Genomic DNA, 12,370 nt, shown 5'->3' with positions numbered 1-12,370 from the left:
GCATTGGCGTTTCCGTGCTTAGCAGTGGACCGATACAAGATATCGTAGCGGTACTGCGAGAGGAAAATAGACCAGCGAATGAATTTCTGTGCTGTACGTGGAAGTACAGGCTTGTTCGGATGAAAAAGCGATGTCAAAGGTTTGTGGTCTGTGATGATGGTAAAGTGACGGCCATACAAGAAATCATGAAACTTAGTAACACCAAATACGAGAGCCAATGCTTCTTTCTCGATCTGTGAATAATTTCTTTGCGCAGACGAGAGCAATTTGGACGCAAAGGCAATAAGGCGATCGTGCGATCCATCTTTGTGCGCAAGCACAGCACCGATCCCGAAATTCGATGCATCCACCATCAACAAAAGGGGTTGCTGGGGATCGAATGGCGTAAGGCAAGTATTGGAAAGCAACGCCGATTTCAACTGGTGAAAGGCGCGTTTGCATTCCGTCGTCCAGACGAACGGAACACCTTTACGGCGTAAGCGATGAAGCGGAGCTGAAAGGGAAGAGGCGTGGCGCACATAGCGATGATAATAATTGATTTTTCCCAGCACACTCTGTAGCTGCTTCAAATTCTGCGGCGAAGGCAAGTTTTGTATGGCATGGAGGTGCTCGGGACTAGGATGTATGCCTTGGGCATTGAGTACATGTCCCAGGTAGGGTAAGTCACGAGCAAGAAACACACATTTGTCCTTCCGCAAGCGAACACCATTTTGTCGCAAGACCTGAAATAATGTTCTGAGATTGACTAAATGTTCTTCTTCCGTCTGTCCGGAGATCACAATATCGTCCAGATAGTTTGCCGCAGTAGGGACCGACGCACAAACAGTTTGCAGATATTGCTGAAACAATGCAGGGGCGGATGCACACCCGAATGGCAGTCGTTTGAATCGATACAAACCAAGATGCGTGTTAACCACCAAAACGCGCTGGGATTCTTCGTCCACCAGTATTTGCAAGTACGCATCTGCTAGCTCCAACTTCGAAAAATATTTACCCGGGCACAGTTTGTCAAAAAGATCATCCGGGCGGGGTAAAGGAAAAGTTGCAATCACTAGTTGTGGATTCACTGTCGCCTTAAAGTCCACACAAAGTCTCAATTTTCCGGAAGGTTTTGGCAAAATTACTAAGGGTGATGCCCAGTGAGAAGCCTGCACACGTTCAATTACACCTTGCGATTCCAAATCGTGTAATGTTTTTGCGGCCTCATCACGCAAGGCGTGGGGAACATTGCGCGCTCTGAAAAATTTCGGTTGCGTGTTGACTTTTTCACGTCTTCTCTCTTAAAAAAAACTACTATATAGCTGTTGCTGACTGCCCTTTCGTTAATTGTTGCTTTTATAAAAATATATGGGAAGAGTGACGTGAAATTCTTTTAACAATGCTGTGCTTTTAATTACTTTATCATCGTTACCTTTTTTAGCAAAATAAAATGATGGAAGTATTATTGTTCTGAATCTGGCCTACAATTTAAAGAACGATTTTTTAGTAACTGCAACTCATGCTAAGTATCAATATATCTTTCCTACTTCGTAATTATTCAAAGTTGAAATTAATGTCCTATGGTCACTGATGTTACAGTTCGTACGATCGTTCTCAAATACAAGTTTGCAGTGGATTTTATTTCTTACTAAAATGCTATTTCATACCACGGCTAGCCCAAGAACATGAGACTCTCATTAAAGAAAATTACGTATTCACTATAAAATTTCGCCAGATCAGAACGGAGCACAGCAAGTTTCCTATCAGATTCTTTAGGTACATAAAATTATTTGCACTGAAAATTATATCCTATCAGCAGCCGCGTCAACCTGCAACACATCATAAAATCTGCTGATCTTCACTGCCAGCCTGGGAGCTAAAAGAAATAATATTATTTTTTACTATTATTTTACCGCTTCCTTGCGGTATACTCGACTATATTGTAAGTCGTTTAAATACGCCGCGGCAGCGGCTCTTCTTTCTCCACACAGATCAGCTCCACAGATAATATTTTTATATGGCTGAAAAATATCTTAACAGGATGGGATAATAGGCAGGCACACTTTAACATTTAAGTAATACAAGTTTTCACTTAAACAACTCTATTTAAACATTTAAATATCTTAATAATTACAGACCTGTGTACATTCACGCGCAATGGCGTCCAATTCACAATCTCGACAAAAGAATGCTACCTTCGCGCTCTCTACGACAACAACAGGAGATCTTTCTCTCACAGCTTTCAGATTAAGAAGAACAGAGACATTGCTTTACATCATGCCTTATATACAAATTCATTTGGTGATCTTTGTACAACATTTATCTTCTGTGTCGGTCTTATTACTCGCCGACACAGACGTTCTCAAAAATAAAAAATAAAGAAAATAATACATAATTTTACATAATGACACAATATGACACATCTAATATTTTAATTATTACATAATATATTGTCTTTGTTTATTACAAGACGTTACACTGCCCCCTGGCAGCATTTGACTAACGATGAAAATGTTCGGCAATATGCTGCCACTAACATCTGTCTTGTTTATGGTTTATTACTTTGGTTGGAACATTCACTTTACACTACTCAGTTCTTTTACACTGTAGGTTTAATTACACTTCGTATACTGTTCTTACACTTTGCGAGGTGACCGTCAACCTAGTCCCAGGGTCATTACATTTATTTGGCTCCCCCATTCGGGCTACGTGCGATCAGAAAACCTGGGAAAACTGCGCCGGAGCCATGGTCATCTCACGAAAAGTTCAGACTCTATTCAATGTCCACATATAACAAAGGCTATTTGTGATAGTATGCTACACTTTTAGTCTCTTTGTTATCAATATACTACTTGTATTCTGGATCGTTATGAAAGTCACTTATTACACATTTTTACAATAGTATAATGAACCGTCTTTGCACTTACTCGCGACAGTTGGTTTAAAATGTCTAGCATTCGTGCGAGTATCTTTCATTAACATGACGCAAACATATTAGATCGATACATCACTAAATCCATGAATATTGTGAGTTCGTGTTGGATAACAACAAAAAAATGTTTATCACGTCATTGCGTGTCCATTAAACACCATTCATGTTAGCACATTATACATATAGTTAATAGTTCATTTGAATGACAACAATGTGGTATGGAGCTGGCGGCGCGAAGCAATTGTTGAGTAGCGTCGTCTGGAACGCCGCGTACCGACGGCCGCTGGGTTCGACGACCGGCTCTCAATAACAGTGAGGTCGTGCTAGCGTGGCGCCCAAGCAGTCGCGAACCGCGCTGAACCATTCGCTGTTGTCGGCGAGTGGCAGTGGTTTACCGCAACCGGCTGGATGGCGGCACGGCACTCGTCTCTGCTTTTCCGCATGGCTCCCCGTCGTGGCGCATGAAACAAACATTCCACAACAGTGTACTGTCTTTAAGGACACAGATTACTAGCTGTGGAAGAAGAGGCAATTTGTTAAAAGCGTTTATTGTTCAGTAAGCCGTCGCTTCACTGGTATGCACAGGATGTTTTGGCGTGATAACAGGTTTTTTGTGGCATCGTGACACTGGTATTCAGAGTTCGTCACACGCACATTGTACTACACGTTTTCACTCACTTCCACGGTTGATGCACTGCCAGAGCGTCTTTCAACACGCGAAAATGGTTCGTTACACTCATACTACATGTCTCCGTTGAGCGATGTTTGTGTAAATCGTCTCCGAACGGATCAATAACTACTGTTTTTATACACTGTCTATTGTTCGTTGAGCGCTGCACTAGGACAGTCTATCACTCAACACTAGATTTATCGACGTATATATTGGTGCAGATACAACAGTCATTTTCTGTCCCTACTACACACAATATTCCGTCCTGTCCTTAAGTGTTTATGCACACAGTTTATTTTTTAACACCTTTTAACTGTTCTTTGCATAGTCACTCTGATTTACATAGCATTTATTGGTTTTCACTTTATCACAACATATTTTTCATATTGTTACTAGGCGTATTTGGCCCTTTTGTAAATTTTTTTTTTAACGGTGTGTGAATTTTTTTTATACATATTTTTTTTTCTTAGTGTAGCTTGCCTGATTATCACCCATCTATCAAACAGATTTTACCATGTGCATGACAGCTTGACTTGGGCATATTGTTCAATAAATACTTCGTTCAGCAATAACATTATTTTTAATGATTTTTCCTATATGACTACAGTGTAGGTTCTGCATTGTCTGACTTAACTCGCGTATCGCGTAATGAATATTCAAGGTCGTGTACCAAGTACACAGGCTTCAATTGAAGCATTGCTACATACAGAACGGATTTTCCACGGAACGGGCTCGTTTTTAATTAGGTTCTGCTCCAGTGTCGTTCTCAAATCACTACTGGCAGCCAACATCACATTACATCATTGTTGCATATTGCAAAGTCAATGTCTGGCTAGTAAAGACTCTCTCTCTCAGGGTTTCTTATCCTAATACAATTACAGCAATTCCCTTACTCTATAAGATTGCATCATTAATTGCACTTACACACTACACATAGAAAATGGTTCAAGAAATTAATCCTTTATACAACAAGAAAATTGTTCATTTTTTTTTTTAATAAGCACATAATATCTTAATGACTAATTGTCTGTAAACAAAATCTGTCCTGTGTAAGCTATTGCTCACTTTCTGATTCCACTTCCTCCCAACTTCATTACACACAAATTTCTTTCTAAATACTAACACACTTATATTCTAAAACACAATTAAAATCTTTTTACACCTATTACTCTTTATATATTATGTGTCACTGAATAAATAACTTCACGTCTTTACGTGGATATAATCCTTTGATCTTCCCCGTATGGGGATGTGCTAACAAATAGCTACATTCATGTGGCACGCCTATTACTTTAAAGGGTCCTGAATATAGCAATTGCCACTTACTATTTTGTTTTAAGGTGGCTGAGGATTTAGGGTGGTTACGAATGAGTACTAGGTCTCCTACATTATATTTCTGTTCGTTTGTTACTCCTCGGTCGTACTTCCTTTTCCTCTTTGCTGCACAGTTGGTTAGTCTGTTCCATATCTTTTTCATCTTTTCTTCCCTTGTTTCTGCTTTAGCTGGCAATCTCGGCAACGGCGCGAGCCATTCATTCGGTGTCTCCTTAAATCCATTCAATATCTCTACCGGTGGATAGCCTGTACTTGAATGGGGTGTTAAATTGTGTATTTCTACAAATTTCGGTACTAGCTCTGGCCATTTAGTATGTCGGTTTCCTATGTAGATTCTAAGGAACTTATTCAATTCTTTGAATATTCTTTCAACTAGGCTTGCTTCTGGATGGAATCGGGATACCAGAATGTGCTGTATATTTTGTTCCCGTAAGTAATTTTTCCAAGTTCGACCCGTGAAATAAGATGCATTATCAGTTGTTATGGCTTCGGGTTTTCCCACTTTAGGCAAATATTCTTGACTGATCCGCCTGACCATGGTTTTGGCAGTAGCTGATTTTATGCAATAAATTGCCAAGTGTTTGGAAAAAATATCGTACATGGCCAGTATATATTTCATACCTCCTCTGGCCATGGGATAGGGACCTGCCACATCTACCGATACTATTTGAAGTGGCCTGAGAGGAACTATAGGGTGTAGTTCAAACTTGGTGGATCTATTGTAATGTTTCGCTTTTTGACATATCACGCAAGTTCTAACTGTTGTCTGAATATGGTGTTTCATACGGGGAAAGTAGCAGTATCTCGCCATGATCTCTGCACACTTTCCAATCCCTGCATGGCCCCATGCCAAGTGCGTGTGCCATATCATAACTTTTACTGACTGGCTGGGTATACATACTGCCCAGCAGTCTTCTTTCGTGCTAATTTTACGATACAAAATATGGTTCACTATTTTAAAATCTTGCTCATCTCTATTGTTAACCCCCTCTTCAATATCATTAATAATTTTTCTCCACATCGGATCTGATCTTTGTAACTCGAACATGTTTTTACATATATATAAAAAATCTTTCATGTAAGTGTTGTCACGCACTAACAATACTTTATATTCCGCGGATTGCTCTAACATTTCTGCTAACTCCGGTAATCCTGCCGGCAGTCGTGACAGAGCATCCGCTATTACGTTATCTTGGCCTTTAATGTACATTATCTTTATCCTATATTCTTGTAAGACAAGCATCCATCTCCTCAGTCTGGTATGGAACAGCTTGCATGACATTAAAAAACTTAACGCTTGGTGGTCACTATAGACTCTAATCTCCTTCCCTTGTAGATAATAATTGAACTTTTTGACAGCCCAGACTACTGCAAGTGCTTCGAGTTCAGTTGCCGAGTAGGCTCTCTCGCAGCTAGTTAACGTCCTACTGGCGAAGCCGATAACTTTTATTGTTGTTGGGTCGTTTCCTTCTTCCCACTGAAACAAGCACGCGCCCAAGCCATAAGAACATGAATCCGTCGCGAGACAAAAATCTTTGGACAGATCGGGGTGCTGCAAAATATTCGCATTCAGTAGGGCGGTTTTAATCGCTTCGAATGCTTGTTGACATTTGTCATTCCAAACCCATTGCACATTTTTTCGTAATAGATTTAGTAGTGACGCGTCATTTAACAGCTGATTGGGCACGAACCTCCTGAAAAAAGACGTCAGCCCAAGGAACGCTTTCAATTGTCTCTTAGTGCAGGGGCTTGGAAATTGTCGGATCGCCTCTAATTTTTTGTTGTCCGGACTGATACCGAGTGGTGTAATAAGATGGCCTAAAAATTTAATTTTGTTTCTGCCAAATTTTGACTTTTCGAGGTTTGCTGTCACCCCTGCTTGCCTAAATCTCTCTAGTACTCTGTGCAACAATTCCATGTGTTCGTCCCAAGTAGCAGTCGCGATTACCAAATCATCTACATATACCGTAATTTTTTCCAATAGGTCTGGACCCAGTACGGTGTCTAGTGCAGTAATAAACACTCCAGCACTCACATTCAATCCGAAGGGAAGCACCTTGAATTGGTAACTTCGCCCCCCGAATATGAAAGCTGTGTACTTCCTGGATTCCGGTGTAAGGGGAATTTGCCAATATGAACTTTTCAGATCGATCGAGGTCAAGTATTGCACTCCATGAAATTTTTGTATTTGCTCGTCTAAATTCTCTGGACGAGTCCGGACAGGTATGATAATTTTGTTAATGTCCCTAGCATCTAACACTAGCCTGATTTTTCCATTGGCTTTCGCCACTGCTACAAGAGGGCTACTGTATGGAGAGAAGGAGGGCTCTATGATATCCCACTCTAACATCTTTCGAATTTCTTTAGCTACTAGTTCCCTCCTCGACCAAGGGATGGAGTAGGTTGCGCGACAGTATGTATTATGGGGTATCACCTCTATGTGATAGTGGTACCCTTTGACTATTCCTGGACGGTCGGTAAATACCATAGTATATTCCGATAGCAGCTGCGTCAACTGTTGCTTTTGCGTATCATTTAAACCTTCCGATTCGTGCACTTTAGTCTGAAATGCCTCAACATTTGTTTCGAAATTTTGATCCTCTAAATTCGGGTAATAGAGGTCTGTTGTATGTGAAAAATCATCGATGTGTAGTACCCAAGGGTTCCTACCTTTGATATCGATTCGATTACAGCACGGCACAAGTACCTCCTTCGATTTCATCATAGATAATTCAATCCTTCTACCCCTATTAATTATGCTTAGTTTCCCCACGGAGAGGTCGATTAATGCGTCCCTCTCACGGAGAAAATCTACTCCCAGAATGCAGGCCACCTTCAATCCTTTAACCACGAGGAACGAGCTCACTATGGCTTCGCCCTCCTTATAAATCTCCACCTGCACCTGGTACTTAACTGATTGGCTCTGTGCACTAATGGCTCCAGACACCTTACAATTATTAACCGGGAAGGTCGGAATACTATGTCCCTTTCCCAGTGCTTTAAATAGCTCCATACTCATCACACTTACTGAGGCACCTGTGTCGATAATTATGTTTACTGCAACATCATTGATTCTAGCTTCAATAATAGCTTGCACATTTTCGTTATTATCCTTCTTACATTCGTGCGGTTCGTTCAGCAGATCTTTATCCATACTGACACCTTCGTTGTATCGCAGCATGCGTATCCCAGGTCTATTACTGTTATTACTCGAGTTGCTCTCACTCCATCCCTCGGCCGTCGATGGAGAGCATATCGAGGCCGATTCTAGTTTGTTGGATTAGTTACTTGGGAGGTACTTGGACGGCTATTGTCCGCGACCTCCACTATATGTACGTTCTGATTTGTAGGCCGCCACGGCTGCGCAATAGGCGCGTTTTGCGGTGGTGGTCTATTGTTGTCATACCGGTCACTAGCCTGTCGCTCTGGGCTTCTACACTGATTCTGTTGCCAATTTCGATTACTATCATTATAATTACTCTGCCACTGACCTCGCGCATTTTTCCAGCGGTTGGTCCCTGACATTCCGGATTCGTATCTGTCGTCAAATCGACGCTTTTTGTTATAATTTGGTTGTCCATACCCGTTTTGGCCTCTACTGTTACTACCATTTTGCGATTGTTCTTGTCGCTTGCTACCACCCCCACCATTTCTATGGTTGTGGTTCTGTGCACTACTGTTTCTGTCGTGATTACATCCTGACCCATTATTCCGCAAATGGTCGCACGCCGATTTTACATCTTCCTGTATCAAATCTATGGAATCTAGGACCGACAGGAAGTTTTCCATGTCGCTTTCTGGTACATGTATTAACTTCTCCTTAATCTGAATTGGTAAATGGGATTTGAGTAGTCTTATTATGTCTCTCGGTGATATAGGCTCGTCCCAGTAGCGTGTTTTGTTTATATATTTTTCAAAGTACCGCCTCAAATTCCCAAGACGGGGTGAGTACGGTTCGGGATTATATACCTCTTTTCTTAGTCGCTCTTGTATACAAGGCGACCAATATTTCGATAAAAATGCCCTTTCAAACTGTTCGTATGTCTTGCAGCTGTCTGCTACTTCTGTAGCCCACAGTGCTGCGTCACCTTGAATGTACGACATTACGTATTGTATTTTCTGTGTTTCGTTCCATACACTGGGTAAGATATTTTTAAAGCTTTTTATAAATACCACTGGGTGTACTGATTTCCTTTCAGTAGTAAATGTTTGAAATTGTCTATTTTTAATTAAACTTTCTTCCACTAATATTTTTGAACTACATGGGTTTGCTGCTGGGACATATGCCGTGTGCTCCGAACCGGAGCTACAGCTCTTCGCATTATCGACTACAGATTCCCCATTGTTGTATCGTATATAAGTTTGTGCGTTGCCAAAACCATGGGCTGTTGGCGACAGAGGTTCCTGTTCCACTTGTTTCCTGGTTTGTGCTAAACCCTTCTCCAGATCGGATATCCGTTTGTTAACATTCACTTGCCACTGCGGAATATCCTCACTGAGTATTTGTTTAATGGTTTGCACATCGTTCTGTACCTGACTATTTACGGCGGTACTGAACGATTCTGAATCTCTATTTGCTATTGCTGCTTCGACTTTAGAATTAATATTCGTGTCAATCTCAGTCTCCTTCACTTCTATCCATGATTTAAATTCTGTTTCCATTTTATTTGCCTGTTCATTCCACTTCTGTTCTACAAGCTGTGTGGAATCTATTTCTAGCTTTTCTACTCTGTTGGCTAAGACACCTATTTCATCTACCATGTTAGTGTTTGCGACTTGCAGGTGGGTGACCTGTTCAGTCAGCTCCTGCACGGCCTTAGGTATTGACTCATAATTCCTTTTCATATCTGCTATCTCTTTTTTCATACTTTCTATCGATTGCACAAGTTGCTGGTCTCGCTCAGCTTGCTGGCGATCTCGTTCAGCTTGTTGGGCAAGGAAACTTTCTGTTAACTGGCGATCTCGCTCAGCTTGCTGGGCAAGTAAATTTTCTGCTAGCCTACGATCTCGCTCAGCTTGCTGGCGATCTCGCTCAACTTGCTGTTGCGCAAATTTTGCCTGGTAATCTAGCACACGCTCTAATATAGCCTGAATTGAATACCCACCAGGCAGATTACCACTCTCTGGTTCCTGCTTTTCTGGTGGTGGTACAATTTCTTTATCTACATCGACTTGATGACTAGTGGGCGGTGGCACTACTTCCTGTGGCCCTGCCCCCACAATTTCGCCTGTTATATCCTCAAAGAGAGTACTAGTACTACTTGAGGCACCCGGTTCCACATTTCCTTCACTAGCTAATTGTTGTTCTTCAGTATCCATATTGCTTGGACGTTGACTACGCAACTTAACCATATTCCTAAATTGCTTACTAAAACACAAAATCTAACAGTTTTTCCCCTTGCACACAAAATACATCACTTTATATACACTACACTGCACACTAAAAATTACTATCTACATCAACTTTGTCCTGTCACAAATACTAACATCAAACTACGTACAGTATGCACACCACTAGCGATATGAGATTACTTCACTGGAGCTCAACTTCTACAAACAGGACAACTACACTGTAGTCTTACCTTTAGTTTCTATTATCTCGGGGTCCGGCTGCCCCCGGATTACGTAGTCGTTAGAGCTTCTCAGTACAATCAGGATCGTCTTCTCAAACTCGCTTGCAGTAGTACGTTTTGTCATGAAAGAGTGTTTGAACCTTCATTAATACATAGCATAGATCATGATATACATACATTTAACACTAAATACATATACATATACACCTACATAACAATAGACACTGAAAGAAAATACATAAAATTTTATAATTGTGGCCACTGCAAATTCGGGCCCCGCGTTTTTGGGCGCCAGTTTCACGTCTTCTCTCTTAAAAAAAACTACTATATAGCTGTTGCTGACTGCCCTTTCGTTAATTGTTGCTTTTATAAAAATATATGGGAAGAGTGACGTGAAATTCTTTTAACAATGCTGTGCTTTTAATTACTTTATCATCGTTACCTTTTTTAGCAAAATAAAATGATGGAAGTATTATTGTTCTGAATCTGGCCTACAATTTAAAGAACGATTTTTTAGTAACTGCAACTCATGCTAAGTATCAATATATCTTTCCTACTTCGTAATTATTCAAAGTTGAAATTAATGTCCTATGGTCACTGATGTTACAGTTCGTACGATCGTTCTCAAATACAAGTTTGCAGTGGATTTTATTTCTTACTAAAATGCTATTTCATACCACGGCTAGCCCAAGAACATGAGACTCTCATTAAAGAAAATTACGTATTCACTATAAAATTTCGCCAGATCAGAACGGAGCACAGCAAGTTTCCTATCAGATTCTTTAGGTACATAAAATTATTTGCACTGAAAATTATATCCTATCAGCAGCCGCGTCAACCTGCAACACATCATAAAATCTGCTGATCTTCACTGCCAGCCTGGGAGCTAAAAGAAATAATATTATTTTTTACTATTATTTTACCGCTTCCTTGCGGTATACTCGACTATATTGTAAGTCGTTTAAATACGCCGCGGCAGCGGCTCTTCTTTCTCCACACAGATCAGCTCCACAGATAATATTTTTATATGGCTGAAAAATATCTTAACAGGATGGGATAATAGGCAGGCACACTTTAACATTTAAGTAATACAAGTTTTCACTTAAACAACTCTATTTAAACATTTAAATATCTTAATAATTACAGACCTGTGTACATTCACGCGCAATGGCGTCCAATTCACAATCTCGACAAAAGAATGCTACCTTCGCGCTCTCTACGACAACAACAGGAGATCTTTCTCTCACAGCTTTCAGATTAAGAAGAACAGAGACATTGCTTTACATCATGCCTTATATACAAATTCATTTGGTGATCTTTGTACAACATTTATCTTCTGTGTCGGTCTTATTACTCGCCGACACAGACGTTCTCAAAAATAAAAAATAAAGAAAATAATACATAATTTTACATAATGACACAATATGACACATCTAATATTTTAATTATTACATAATATATTGTCTTTGTTTATTACAAGACGTTACAACTTTCAGTTCCAAATGTGCTTTATAGTTCTTAGCGAACCAAGGCCCGGTGCAAAAATGTCTGCAAATCCTTCACATACACTCCTGGACATGGAAAAAAGAACACATTGACACCGGTGTGTCAGACCCACCATACTTGCTCCGGACACTGCGAGAGGGCTGTACAAGCAATGATCACACGCACGGCACAGCGGACTCACCAGGAACCGCGGTGTTGGCCGTCGAATGGCGCTAGCTGCGCAGCATTTGTGCACCGCCGCCGTCAGTGTCAGCCAGTTTGCCGTGGCATACGGAGCTCCATCGCAGTCTTTAACACTGGTAGCATGCCGCGACAGCGTGGACGTGAACCGTATGTGCAGTTGACGGACTTTGAGCGAGGGCGTATAGTGGGCAT

Source organism: Schistocerca nitens, chromosome 6 (assembly GCF_023898315.1).
Source record: "Schistocerca nitens isolate TAMUIC-IGC-003100 chromosome 6, iqSchNite1.1, whole genome shotgun sequence".
Lineage (NCBI taxonomy): Eukaryota > Metazoa > Arthropoda > Insecta > Orthoptera > Acrididae > Schistocerca > Schistocerca nitens.
This window is presented reverse-complemented; position numbering follows the sequence as displayed.